The 13,764-nt window shown below is 43.2% G+C and overlaps 1 non-coding gene across 1 annotated transcript; it reads right to left on the bottom strand.

Moving 5' to 3' along the window:
* Window positions 1-7,751: 7,751 nt before the first annotated feature.
* Window positions 7,752-7,858, bottom strand: LOC120250887. The gene has a single exon (XR_005533219.1). It is a non-coding gene; the product is annotated as a small nucleolar RNA R71 (small nucleolar RNA).
* Between the last annotated feature and the right edge of the window lie 5,906 nt (window positions 7,859-13,764).

Here is a 13,764-nt window from a genome sequence, read left to right on the forward strand (position 1 = left end):
TGTAGTCTTGACAAATGGTCAAAACATGCCTAGGGAATAGCAAATCTCATGCACTCGGACTTGGGAGATGACTCACGCGGCCATTTCTCGGCTTGCTTCTTAGACCGAGGTGCCATAACCTGCAAAATTTGAAAGAAAATCGATGAAACCAGTTAATTATGCAATGCTGCGGAAATTCACACGGTCGTGTGAAATTTCCGCACACCCGTGTGGATCCACGGGCCGTGAAAAACGCACGGCCGTGCCTCAAAAATCCAAAAATACACCGTTAGATTGCTTCTAACTTCATTCTAAACATGCATAATAATTCTAATTGCAAAGACGAAGCATTATTCATTAGTTTCATCGATTAAAATCAAGAATTGATGAAGAAAACAAAAGATAAGGCTTACCAACTATGTGAAACTGGAAAAACTTGAATCGGCCGAAAAACCAAACAAAAATCCCTCCAACTTAGCAATACGAAATCGGGAGAAAGTGTGAGCATGATTTCTGACGAACGTAAAGTATGAAAATGAGAAGAAATGATGATCCTTTTTAAAAGGACTCGCGTCTCTTGGCATTCTGTACATCCACACGGGTGTGCAGAAATTACCCACGCCTATGCGCCTCTACAGTAGAGCTTCACACGTGCTGATGCATGCCCCTGTGCGTTCTCAGGAGAACCCTCACTTCCTCTGAATGCATCACCACAGGCATGCAGAAAATACCCACGCCCATGCGCCGGACCCACAGGGGTAGCCGCACGTCCCTGTGGCTTCTCTGTCTAACCGAGAAGAATCGCTAAGTGTTTCACACACCCATGCGGAAATTCATACGGGCGTGGACAGTCACAAGCCTGACTCACAGGAGCAGTTGCACGCCCCTGTGTCTTCAAGGGATGGGGAGAGCTCGTCTGCAGTGATTCGCACGGGCGTGCGGAAAAGACCCACACCCGTGTATTTTTCACAGGTTCGGCCACAGGTGTGAGTTCACGCCCCTGTGTGCTCTCGGGATAATTTGCCACGTCTCTGCAGGAAGACGCACACCCGTATGGGAATTACCTATGGGTGTGGACCATCACAAGGTCGCTCACAGGGGTAAGTCCACGCCCCTGTGTCTTCTCTTGATGACGTCTGAACAAAGACGCACACCCGTGCGGAAATTCCACACAGGTGTGTATTTTCTCTGTACACTTAGAATACTTTGCAGGCTCTACAGAAAATTTCTGAACACAACTAAACACTCATTTTCCTACTTTACAAGGTAACTTTAAGCAGAGAAAACAAGAAAAATAAGCTCAAATGACCTAAACTTCGCCAAATCCACATGAAAAACACATGATGACATTAAAAACCCACAAGAAAACATAACAAAAGCATTTAAAAATCAAGATACCAACATTCAACACTTTATTCGCACAAAAACTAAACTACTAACTAAGAAAATAGTAAACACTTGGGTTGCCTCCCAAGAAGCGCTTGTTTCACGTCACTAAGATTGACGTACCTTGTCTTACCTCACGGGGGTTCATAGATAAAGGTTGCCCTCTTACCCATAGCTTGAAAGCACCTAGTAATGGTTCATCCAACTTGTCATGTTCACACACATCTCCAACAGCCTTGGAGCATTTCCAGTGGCATCTCCTCACCCTCTTCATCTTCTGAAGCACCTTCTTCAGGAGTAGACGGTATTTCTTCCATCAAGCGAAGCATCATTACTTCTTCATTTTCCTTCTCTCGATCAAACAAACCTTCATTCGGGTCCGGATTGAACATTTCCTATATATATTCATCAATAATCTCATCAGTAGTGTCTAGAAAATATAAAGTATCATCGAAATCAAAAGAATACCACATGGCTTCAGCAAGGCGGTATGTGAGTTTGTCATCTCCAACTCTCAAAGTTAGTTTCCCACCATCCATGTCAATCAATGCCTTGGAAGTCCGCAAGAGCGGCCTCCCAAGTATCAAGGGTACATTAGCATCCTCATCGATTTCTAGCACCACAAAATCAACAGGAAATATGTATTTGTCCATCTTGACAAGTATATCTTTGATGATACCCCTCGTATGTCTCACAGTTCGGTCCGCCAATTGCAAAGTCATCCGAGTGGGCCTAGGTTCCCCAAGCCTAGCTTCTGAAAGAAGATGTATGGCATGATGTTGATACGGGCACCTGAGTCCGCCAATGCCATTTCTTCACCTAAATTGGCAATGTTACATGAAATGATGAAGCTTCCAGGGTCTTTCCTCTTGTAAAACCGCCGAGAAAGAAGCATCTAATATCACTTAAGCACTCTCCTCTAACTTCCTCTTGTTAGTCAACAAGTCCTTCAAGAATTTTGCATACTTAGGCATTTCAGACAATGCCTCAACAAAAGGAATGTTGATGTGGGGTTGCTTGAACAAGCTTAGGAACTTCTTGTACTATACATCGGCTTGGTCATTCTTCAACCTAGTGGGATAAGAGATTCTTGGCTTAAAAGATAGGGGTGCCACCTCCTACTCTTTGCTTGTTCCCTCTTCAACCTCTATGACCTCGGGTGTGTGTTCATTAGGCTTCTCACTCGTAAACCTGCCTTCAACCTCACGTCCACTTCTCAAAGTGATCGTCTTCACATGCTCTTTAGGATTGGTCGTGGTATTGCTTGGCAAGCTTCCTTCTAATCTTTCCGATAGAGACTTCGCAATCTGTCCCACTTGATTCTCAAGGTTGTGCAAAGAAGCGGTGTGGTTGGGAAATGTAACCTCAACTGATTGAAACATTGTATCCAATGATTGCATAAATCTAGTCAAGGCCTTCTACAAATTGGTCATTCTGGTCTACAAACTGGAAACTCGGTTCTCCATGTTTGGGGCTTGTTGTTGTTGGAACCCAGTGGCCCATGGCCTTTTGTGGATCTTGGTTACTCCATGAGAAATCGGACAATGTCCTTTGTTGCTCATTTTGTTCCGCCATATTATCCGATCCTTCAACTTCCAAATCAGCTAGATTAGACTGTTCTCGCACAGGTTCTTTCCCTTTTCTTCTAAGTGAACATTCGAGCTCAGGATGTCCTTTAATCAATATTGAGGGGTTCCCTCGGGTCATGAACTAGGAGCTGCACAAGAAGAAAGAAAACAAATCAGAATGATGATAGAAAAGAAGATGTCAAATAGAATAAATAAATGAATAGCTAAGAAAACAAAGTACAAAGTATCTTTAAGAACCTATTCCCCGGCAACGGCGCCAAAACTTGACAACGCCCCTTGCGTATGTCCCGCAAGTGCACAAATTTGTCAAAGTAATAAAATCCCAGGTGAGTGGGTATCGTATCGACAGGGAACAGGGAGTAAAAATACTTAAGTTGTTGCTTAACTAAGCGAAATATGAATAATGATTTGTGTGGTAAGATATAATACAAACAAAAGTAAAAGAGACAAGAGAGAGCACGAGTAAAGGGGAGGTAAGACAATCAATATAAATGGAGTACTCTGATATTGATCCACCTAGGACAATCGTTTCAAGTGTACAAACCCATTATTATACTTCCTAACAAATGCATTAATTGGTCGTGGAGATCAACCATACCTAACCCTATACATGTCCCGGAGGAGAAATTAAACAATCTCTCAACCTCGCACTTGTATAGAATTGTAATGAATTCTAGGAATTCCAAGTGATAAATCCGCTTCCTATATATAGACCAAACCTTTTGGTCCAGGCGGAAGGTCCCTAGCCACAATTAAGCCCTAGATGCTAAAATCACTTCAACACTTCACTCCATTGTACTCGCAACTAAGCCCCAGCAGAAGGTCATCTCTTAGCCCATTCACTCTATTATGACCGCAAATAACTCAAGGAATTGGAGGTAGAATAAATCACACCGGAGGGGAACGGGGATGCTCCGCTACCTCTTGACTCACCCTCTCAACCCTCTCCAATCTAGTTTTGTCTAACTCTCGTTGTGTGTCATTCACTCACAAGGGTTACCAATAAGAACTCTCAACACTAGTGTCACTCTAAGGGAGTATTTATACAATCAATGCTTTCAAGATTGGAACTCAATAAAAACATCAATTAATGAAAGCATAATAACAATGTTCAATGAAACGAATACATCCTAGGGTTCAGAATCCAAGTACCCACTAGGGGGTTTAGCTCTCCATAGAGCTAAGTACAATCGGTGAAATCGAATGTAAAAGCAATGAATCCATAGAAAACTCCCTCGAGTCATAACGATGGTCTTGTGGAGAGTCTTTTACTCGTTCAAAGGTCCCTTTGTCCGTCCTAGGATACACCTCGCCAGATCAGTGCCGACAAAAGCTCTCCTACTAATCTTCTTCCAGACATAGCACGATGTGAGAGCCGTAGAGTCTCTCTCGATCTTTAGCCAATACCTCTCAAAACCCTAGCCACAGCCCTCTCTCGAGTTGGGGAAAAGATGGGGAGAAAAAGTTCTATAATCGTGGGTGAAATCGGCCTTAAATAGGCCTGGAATCGGGAATCTACATGCCTATGTGAATATTTCCACACGCCCGTGTGGCTTCTATTGATAACTCTTTCTTTGGTCGACCATGAACAGTACATGCTACAGTAATTTGCTATAGTGACTGCCACTGTACCCGTCCAAATCATTGTGCTAGATTGAATACAAGTAGGTTGGCACACATTCTAGCATCTTGAACCCGACTTATGTCTTCGCATTTGAACCTTCTCGAGATTTCCTCCAAATGGTGCACTCACGATCTACATTGGCTTCTTTCTCTAAGATTCGGCTTCATAACCCTATATCCATGAAAGTAACATAAACACACACATATTAGCGTTAAAACCCGATAAAGGTAATGCCCATCATAAGGAAAGAACACTTTGTATTCTTATCACACAAGCACTTATCAACATGCTGAGAAATTGGGTGTCGGTAGCCCCTCCGCACCATAAGGATAGACTTAGGGTAAGTGTATCTTTCTTGCGGGATCTCCCTATAACTTATGCAATCATAGGAACGTGATTAGGAAGAGATCCTTATCGGCATTCATATGGGATTATGGTTCAATCACTGAGAAATTGGGGTTGGACTAATCTTGAGATCCTTTGGTCTAAATCACCCTTGCTATGTTATAATCGTGCATCCATGTCTCATGATGACCCCTCAAGGGAATCGTCATCCCTAGGCCTCTTTATCTCATCATTGCTCTTGTGATCTCTTGTGTGGCTTTATAATTTTTATACCTGCAATTTGTTTACACTTTTGCACTTGTTAGAGTAGTTCACCATGCTTAAGTTGTAAGGTTAGATAATAGGTAATGGAGGAGTAATAGGAGCTCCTTAGCCCCGTGGAATACGATCCTTGTGCTCTTGCACAAGGTATTATTTGGCGACCTGGCACACTTGCGGGGAAGCAACCAAAAAAATATCAATACTTCACTTTGTTGTGATTGCAAGGAACTCTTGAAATATAGAGGTAGGATAAATCATATCGGAAGGGAAAGGGGGCATTCCGCTACCTCTCGACTCACCCTCTCAACCCTCTTCAATCTTGCTAAGTCTTACCTTAATGGTGATTATTACTCATCAAAAGGGTGACTAGATAGATTCTCAACCTAACACACCCCTTGCGTGTGTGTACCGCAAGTCCATATAGGTCGTCAAAGTAATAAAATACCCTGGTGAGTGGGTAGTCAAATCCACAGGGAATAGTTGTTTAGGAGCAAGACGTATTGCTATTTAGCTAGAGAAAAACCAATTTGTGATTTGATTCGAGATATTAATGCAAAGTAAAGTAAAAGAGAAAAGAGAGAGCAAAATGAGTAAAGAGAGGTAATTAATGATAGAATTGGGTACTGATAAGTGCTTGAGTAGACATATTTTTATATATATGTTTTACATGCATTGAGCATCATTTTTACTGTGGTTTATGTCTCATATTGTGTATTTGGTGTTCTTTTATGCATATAGGTTGTGAATGCCTTGAAGAGTAAAAAAGGAAACAAAGATAGGCTATAAAGACACAATGTTGGGAGTTCTTGTTCAATTCAAAAACCAAAATACGAGAGGAGTTCATAAACGTAGAGATGTGTGCCAACTTCCAAGAAGATTCAAGTCAAATCACTAGTTGGAAGGGCACAAAGGCAGTCACATCTTCATGTTCCTTCTCTTTGTGAAGATTGCAAGACCTCTCAAAGATACGTCGATGAAGAAAAGTTTTATAGCCTACCACATGGACGTGTGCCCGGATATGTGGCCTCAAGAGAAGAGTATTTGGATTGCGTTTTGTGAAAAAGTACTGTAGTAATATCATCTTTTGTGGATTTGCTTAGTGTTTCTATTTAATTCGAGTTGATTTGAGTTTGAACCTTGTATTCCCATTGCTTGCTTGTTGAATTAATCCTTGTGGTTGATTGGATTTGCGTGATTTGTTACTTTGATGTGAGAGAGGTCTCCATTAGAGTTAGAACGTCAAGGTTAAAGAGGGTTGAGAGGGTGAGTCATGAGATAGTAGAGTGTCCCCTCTCCCTTCCGATTGAGTGTTTTCTATCTCCATATTTCCTAAAATCTATGCAACCATATTTGGTGTGAAGCGTGAGATTGAGAGATTTCTCCGCCGGGACCTTGTAGGGGGTTAGAGATCCTTCGCCGGGAATTAGGGTTGGATCTATCCTTAGGAATCGGTTTCACTCTTAGGTGTCCCTAGAGCGTATTGCGGTCATATGGGGTGTGAGGTGTTGAGATTGAGTGATTTCTCCGCCGGGACCTTGTAGGGGACTAGTACCAATGGCTTGGAGGCAAGAACCGGTTTTTCTTGGATTACCTCGACTCATTAGACTCGGTTTAGAAGCATTTAGTGAATCATGAGCTTCATGTTAGATCCTAAGGGGAGCATTGCCCGGATACCTCATCTTTATTGATTGAGATCTCCTTTACTCGTTTGCTTGCTTATTAATTCTCTTGCAATTAGTTCATTTCATCATATCTATTGATTTCGACTAGATAACTGAGAATTGGTTAATACTAATACTTCCGTTCCCTGTGGATTCAACTACCCACTCACCTTGGTAATTATTACTTCGACACCCGTGCACTTGCGGTACATACACGCATATTCGGACGTGTCAAGTTTTTGGCGCCGTTGCCGGGGAACGGGATATTAGGAACACTAGGACTTGGTTACTTTAGTCTTTCACATTTTCGTTTTCTATTTCCACTTCATACTTATCTCTTCCGCCGTTCTTATTGTTTCTTTTCATTGATTTCAGCTACAGGTTATGACCCGAGGGAACCCTTCGACATTGGTTGAAGAGGATCCTGAAATTAAGCGAAGAATTCGTAGAAGGGGCAAGGAACCTGTGCAGGAACAGAATTTTCCAGCTGAAATAGAGGTTGAAGAATCTGAGAATATGGCAGAACAAGGGGGGCAACCAAGAACACTCTCAGATTTTGCTAGGCCTACAATTCGTGGGACACAATCGAGCATTGTTAGGCCACCAGTGGCAGCCCAGAATTTTGAGTTAAAGCCGGGTTTCATTCAAATGGTTCAACAGTCCGCACAATTTAATGGGTTATCAGATGAAGACCCAAACAATCATATTGAAAATTTCCTTGAAGTTTGCGATTTGTTGAAGATCAATGGGGTCTCTGATGATACAATCCGTTTGAGGGCTTTTCCATTCTCATTAAAGGGGAGAGCCAAACAATGGCTTCATTTATTGCCAAGAGCCTCGATTACAACATGGAACGAAATGGCCGAGGCTTTCCTTGCAAGGTATTTTCCTCCGGGGAAATCGGCAAAACTTCGCAATGAGATATCATCATTTGTTCAAATGGAGCTTGAATCTTTATTTGAGACTTGGGAACGATTCAAGGACCTCTTGCGGAAGTGTCCACAATATGGGTTCCCCGAGTGGATGGTTATTCAATCATTTTACAATGGGTAGAACTCGAGTAGCAAACAACTTCTTGATGCCGCCGCAGGAGGAACATTGGGAAACAAGACTCCCGAAGAAGCCCGACAGTTAATTGAAGAAATGGGTTTGAATAGCTACCAATGGAATGTAAAAGACAAGAAGAAAGTGGTCGGAATCCATGAGATCGACGCGGTTACATCCTTGGCAGCCCAAGTAGAAGCACTGACCAAGAAATTGGACCCTTTGACTTCATCAAGGGTAGCCGCAATCACAAGTTGTGATGGTTGTGGGGGCTCACATATGCCGTCGGATTGCCCTATCTCGATTACAACTTCAGCCCCAAGTGAACAAGTAGATTTTGTGGGCAATTCGGTAAGAGGACAAGGTAATCCGTATAGCAACACTTACAACCAAAGGTGGAGAAACCACCCAAATCTCTCGTGGGGCAATCAAGGGCAGCAAAAGACCATTGCCCCACCCGGATTTCAGCAAACACCTTCGATTCCAGAGAGAGTTTCAGAATTAGAAAGGGTTTTATCAAAGTTTATTCAATCAACCGACACAAGGTTCCAAAACATAGAAGCAACACTCCGCAATCATACGGCTTCTTTACATAATTTGGAGAATCAAGTTGGACAAATAGCGAAGTTATTGGCAGAGAGACCTTTAGGGAGCCTACCAAGTAACACAGAGACTAACCCAAGGGAGCAAGTGAAGACGATCACTTTGAGAAGTGGTCGAGAGCTCCAAGAAGAGCTCACTGCTGAGAAAAATTCTGAAATTCTTCAAGCTAAAACCCCCACTGGGAAGATTGCTGAATTTCCTCAGAAACTGCCAAATGATAAGGTGCAAGATAACGAGAAGTGACCAGCTGCATCACTCGGTTCATATACTCCAAGGATCCCTTATCCGGCGCGTTTGAAGAAAGACCAAGCTGATGCACAAAACAGGAAATTTCTGGATCTATTCAAACAGTTACACATTAACATTCCCTTTGTAGAGGCGTTATCTCAAATGCCTCGTTATGTAAAGTTCTTGAAGGACCTCTTGACCAACAAGAGGAAGATGGATGAAAGTGTGGCTGTGGTGTTAGAAGGGAATTGTTCGGCAATGCTTCAGAAAAATCTGCTAAACAAAATGAAAGATCCGGGATGCTTTATCATACCTTGTGCAATCGGAGGTTTGGGGGAAGAAAAAGCTTTAGCCGATTCGGGAGCTAGTATTAATGTCATGCCGTACACTTTGTTTCAGAAATTGGGGTTAGGAGAGCCACGGCCAACCCGCATGACTTTACAGCTGGCCGATCGCTCCGTTCGTCATCCTAGAGGTATAATTGAAGATGTTTTGGTAAAGGTTGACAAGTATATTTTTCCTGCAGATTTTGTTGTGTTAGATGTCGATGAAGATGAGGAGGTTCCATTAATTCTAGGAAGACCCTTTTTGAGAACCTCCAAAGCTCTCATTGACATGGATGGAGGCGAGATGACATTACGCATTGGAGAAGAAAAGATCACATACCGTCTCGCCGAAGCAATGAAGCACTCTCTTGACTTTGATGATACTTGTTATTTTTTTGATGTCAATGATGAGATTTCTGATGAGTATCTGCAGGAATTTCTCAATCCAGATCCATATGAGGTGTGGCCGGACATTGATGAGGAGGATACAACCAATTGTGCAAAACAAGTCCTTAATGAACAACCTCAAGGAGGATTTTTGAAACAGATTTTTCGCCGAGTCAAGAGGTCGAGACGTCACCACCGAAAGTATTCCACCACACTTGGGGACAAGCACACAAAGGAAGAGCGCGACACTCCCTCATTCGGTAATATAGTGAAAAATTTCTCCTTGAGTATGAAGAATTTCTGACCATCATGTGTGGAGGTTGCTTGGAAAGAGGTTTTTCATCTTTATGAGCCACCATGAGGTAAAAACAGGTACGTCAAGCTAAGTGACGTTAAACAAGCACTTCTTGGGAGGCAACCCAAGCTTTTAATTAGTTTTTAAACTCAAAATTTAAATTCTGCAGAAATAAATTCATGAGTGTGTATCTTGATTAATTTTGTTGACCGCTGGTGTTTTCGTGAAATTTTTCGGTGATTTGAATTGTTGTTTATGTGAATAACATGGTTTAGGGTGAATTCGATGTTTAATGTTGAAAAATTGGTATTAATTTGGAGTTTCGGGCACTCTATGGACTGTCTGCAGAAATTTTGCAGTCCACATGGCCGCGTGCAATTTTCACGCGGTCGTGTACAGTACCCACGCGAGGGTGTGGAAAATCCACACCCCATGTGCCTATAAAAATATGAAGGGGCACTATTCATCATCTTATATTTTCAAAGAACCCTTTCATCTTCCACCTTCCACTCCTAGAAAAACTCAATTTTTTTAATCTCTAAACCAATTGTTTTCAACTCTTTGGAGGATTAGAGGTAATTTGCGGAGTTTACACCTACTTTTTCTTCTCCGATTAGCTCCGATGAAGCCTTCACTCTCTTTTCCCCCTTTTCCATGTTTTTTTCAAGGTCATTTTCATGGAGTTTTTCTTGGTATTTTTGATGATAGTTCTCATAGGGAATCATGCTAGACACTTGTTCAATGTATGAGAATAATTTTTGTGAAGCATAGGAGTCCAACTCCGGCAAAAACCCCGGAGTCCGGCGCCCACGCGGTCGCGCGGCTTGCCCACGCGACCGTGTGGGCTGAACGCGCGCTGGCCGCAAGGCCACGCGGCCGCGTGGATGGGCCACGCGGGCGCGTGAGCCCGCGCCGAGCCGTGCACCCGACCACGCGCCCGCTTGGGCTGGGCCGCGTGGCCTATGTCTCGGGTAGCGGCGCCCGAGCCAACCACGCGCCCGTGTGGGCGGCCCGCGGGCGCGTGGTTGCGCAGGCGCGGCTCGGCGCCAGCGTGGCATGCCAGCGCGTAGCGGCGCTCGGCCGACCCTAAAGCACCGCGGGCGCGTGGCTTTCCCACGCGCTGCGTGAGGGTGGAAAAAAGGCCAGTTGGCCTTGTTTTTCCCCCGGCTCGCTGTTCTTGCGCATGTGGTGCCCAGTTTTACTGTATTCATGCCGAACTGATGTTTTTAATTGCTTTCTTCACAGATTATGGCACCACGGACCAAGAGGTTAGCCCAGAAACGTTCTCGCCATGATAGGGAGCCGACCCCACCACCGGTAATCGAATTTCCTGACCCCGTTCATCAGTAGCGGTTTGAGCGTCTCCAGCATCTGAAGATTGGACAATCGCATTTTATCGACTGGGATGCACTAGAGGACATTGGTCTTGCTGAGGAGGTCAGAGCACTTGTTAGTGTTGGAGGTTGGGACCGTTTATTCTCCATTGAGGAGCCCGTCAGGCGAGATATTACCTTGGAAGTTCTTGCCTCATTTTCTTTTGACCGTGACTCAGTTGATATCAGTTTTGACGTTCCCAATGCCATTCGTTTCCGCATTTTCGGTCAGCCGCATAGGATGTCTTTGACCTAGTTCTTGATATATCTCGGTTTATACGATCAGACCTACGCTGATATTATCGAGTACACTTAGCTCCTCACCGATTATCCTTCTAATCTCACTCCGGGCCAGGTCTTCCATGATCTATGTGGTGGTCGTCAGTATTCCGCAGGTCAGTCTAAGGCCTCATTGCTTACTCGACCGGTGCACAGGTACATCCATGCTGTTCTTAGCAGGTCCGTGACAGGTCGGGGGGATGGTACTGGTTCACTTCGCAGGACAGATCTGTTGTACCTCTACTCCATGATCCATGGAATCCCTCTCCACTTAGGATATGTGGTTGCCTACTACTTTCGTCATCAGAGTGAGTACTTGCGCTTGGGAGCATTGTTTGCAGGACCCTACATCACTCGTTTTATGTTCAAGATGGGTCTTATCCGTTCAGTCAGAGGCGAGGAGAGAGTCAGTACTCTGGCACCATTGGGTTTGGCTACTCTCCGTTTGATGGGCATTGTGCGACGTACAGGCTCGGGCGGATATGCACCAGTAGAGTCGTCATCTGGGAACGATGAGGAGCCTGCTGAGGCTACAGAGGCACCACCTGCAGCAGAGCCCATAGTCACCGAGGCAGCCCCGGCAGCATCAACCGATCTTGAGTCATCTTCCCCTCGAGTTCACGAGCGTCTGGCTCGACTCGAGGCTGCCGTTGCTACCATTCTTGAGAACCAGGCACGGATTCTGGATCATCTTGATCGTATTCAGCAGACTCTTGATGAGGAGGTCTCCTCCGCTTCTGGGCCAGCACCAGCTCCAGCTAGTGACGCTTGAGGCGTCACACTCATGATACTGTTCTTTTAGTTTCTTGCTTTTAGTTGCTTTGTTAGTAGTATTTAGACTTTTGTACTCAGAAAGGCTTCACCTTCTGAGAGTTATCTTCTTGTCTTTCTTTTATGCGAGTATATGCTCTATTATGTTATTTGTCTGAACTCGTATTTTCTTTTACATTTTGTTGAGATTCACTGAACCCCTTATATTCCGTGCAGATGGCCTTGAGTGTGAGGTGGATGGTGTTTTAGTCATAGACATGATCATGTGATGTTGTCACATGGTCGTGTGAGCTTCACAACCCATACAACAAGCCCATGAGTTAGACTTCACCAAACGATTAATGAGGAGTTCAGGGGAGTATTGTTTTAATTGCATTCCCACACACATTATGCTTCCATTGTTATTATTTTTATTGTGCTAGCATGCGTACATTGAGGAGAATGTACATCTTAAGTGTGGGGGAGGGTTCACTTTATACATGACTTTTACTTGTGTTTTCATGAGCATGCTCTTGTTGCCAATGAAGGTTCACCTTATGGTTAAGAGTTTAATTCTTAGTTTTTGCAGGTTATAAACATGGATTTTATCATGCTCTTGTTTTCATCCAATTTTATTGAATATTTTTGTCTGATTGCTCTTTCTGCACTTTTCTGGCTCATTAGACCTATGTAGACTCTAGTTCATTATGTTTGGGACTTTAGTGTGCTAGTTTTTATTTGAAAAAAAAATATATAAAAATAAAAATAAAAATAAAAATTAAAAAAAAAATAAATAAATAAAAAAATGGAAATTGTTTGTTGTTTGTACATAGGGTATTGAAAGAGCTACCACCCATGATGTATGTAGCTACTCTCATAAGTCGGATACTTGTTATGCCCTAATGAGAGAAAGAGCTATCTCATGGGATGTGTGAAAGCTACCATCCTCGGTAGAAAGAGCTACCACCTCGAAAGTGTGAAAGCCACTCGGGAGGCATCTTGGGAAAGGGCTACCTTAGAGGTTGTGTGAAGCTACTACCTGTTCTTTCTGTTTATAAATAAGTCCCATGTTAATAAGAACTTGGTAGTGGACATAGTGTTGACATGAGTTGAGTTTTTCACACACACACGCATTCGGATTTCATCACATTCAATTTTTATTGGATTGTTTGCTAGAGCATTGATTGTTTTGTCTAGTGTTTGATTCTCTCCATGAATGTAGAATTTTATTCTTGTACTCATTTGGTGAACCTAAGGCCAAGCACTTCTCTTTTCTTTCCAAAGGTATAATGTTTAATTTTGCTTGAGGACAAGCAAAGACTTAAGTGTGGGGGAGTTTGATAAGTGCTTGAGTAGACATATTTTTATATATGTTTTACATGCCTTGAGCATCATTTTTACTGTGGTTTATGTCTCATATTGTGTATTTGGTGTTCTTTTATGCATATAGGTTGTGAATGCCTTGAAGAGTAAAAAAGGAAACAAAGATAGGTTATAAAGACACAATGTTGGGAGTTCTTGTTCAATTCAAGGACCAAAATACGAGAGGAGTTCATAAATGTAGAGATGTGTGCCAACTTCCACGAAGATTCAAGTCAAATCACTAGTTGGAAGGGCACAAAGGCAGTCACATC

Source organism: Dioscorea cayenensis, chromosome 19 (genome assembly GCF_009730915.1).
Source record: "Dioscorea cayenensis subsp. rotundata cultivar TDr96_F1 chromosome 19, TDr96_F1_v2_PseudoChromosome.rev07_lg8_w22 25.fasta, whole genome shotgun sequence".
Taxonomy (NCBI): Eukaryota; Viridiplantae; Streptophyta; class Magnoliopsida; order Dioscoreales; family Dioscoreaceae; genus Dioscorea; species Dioscorea cayenensis.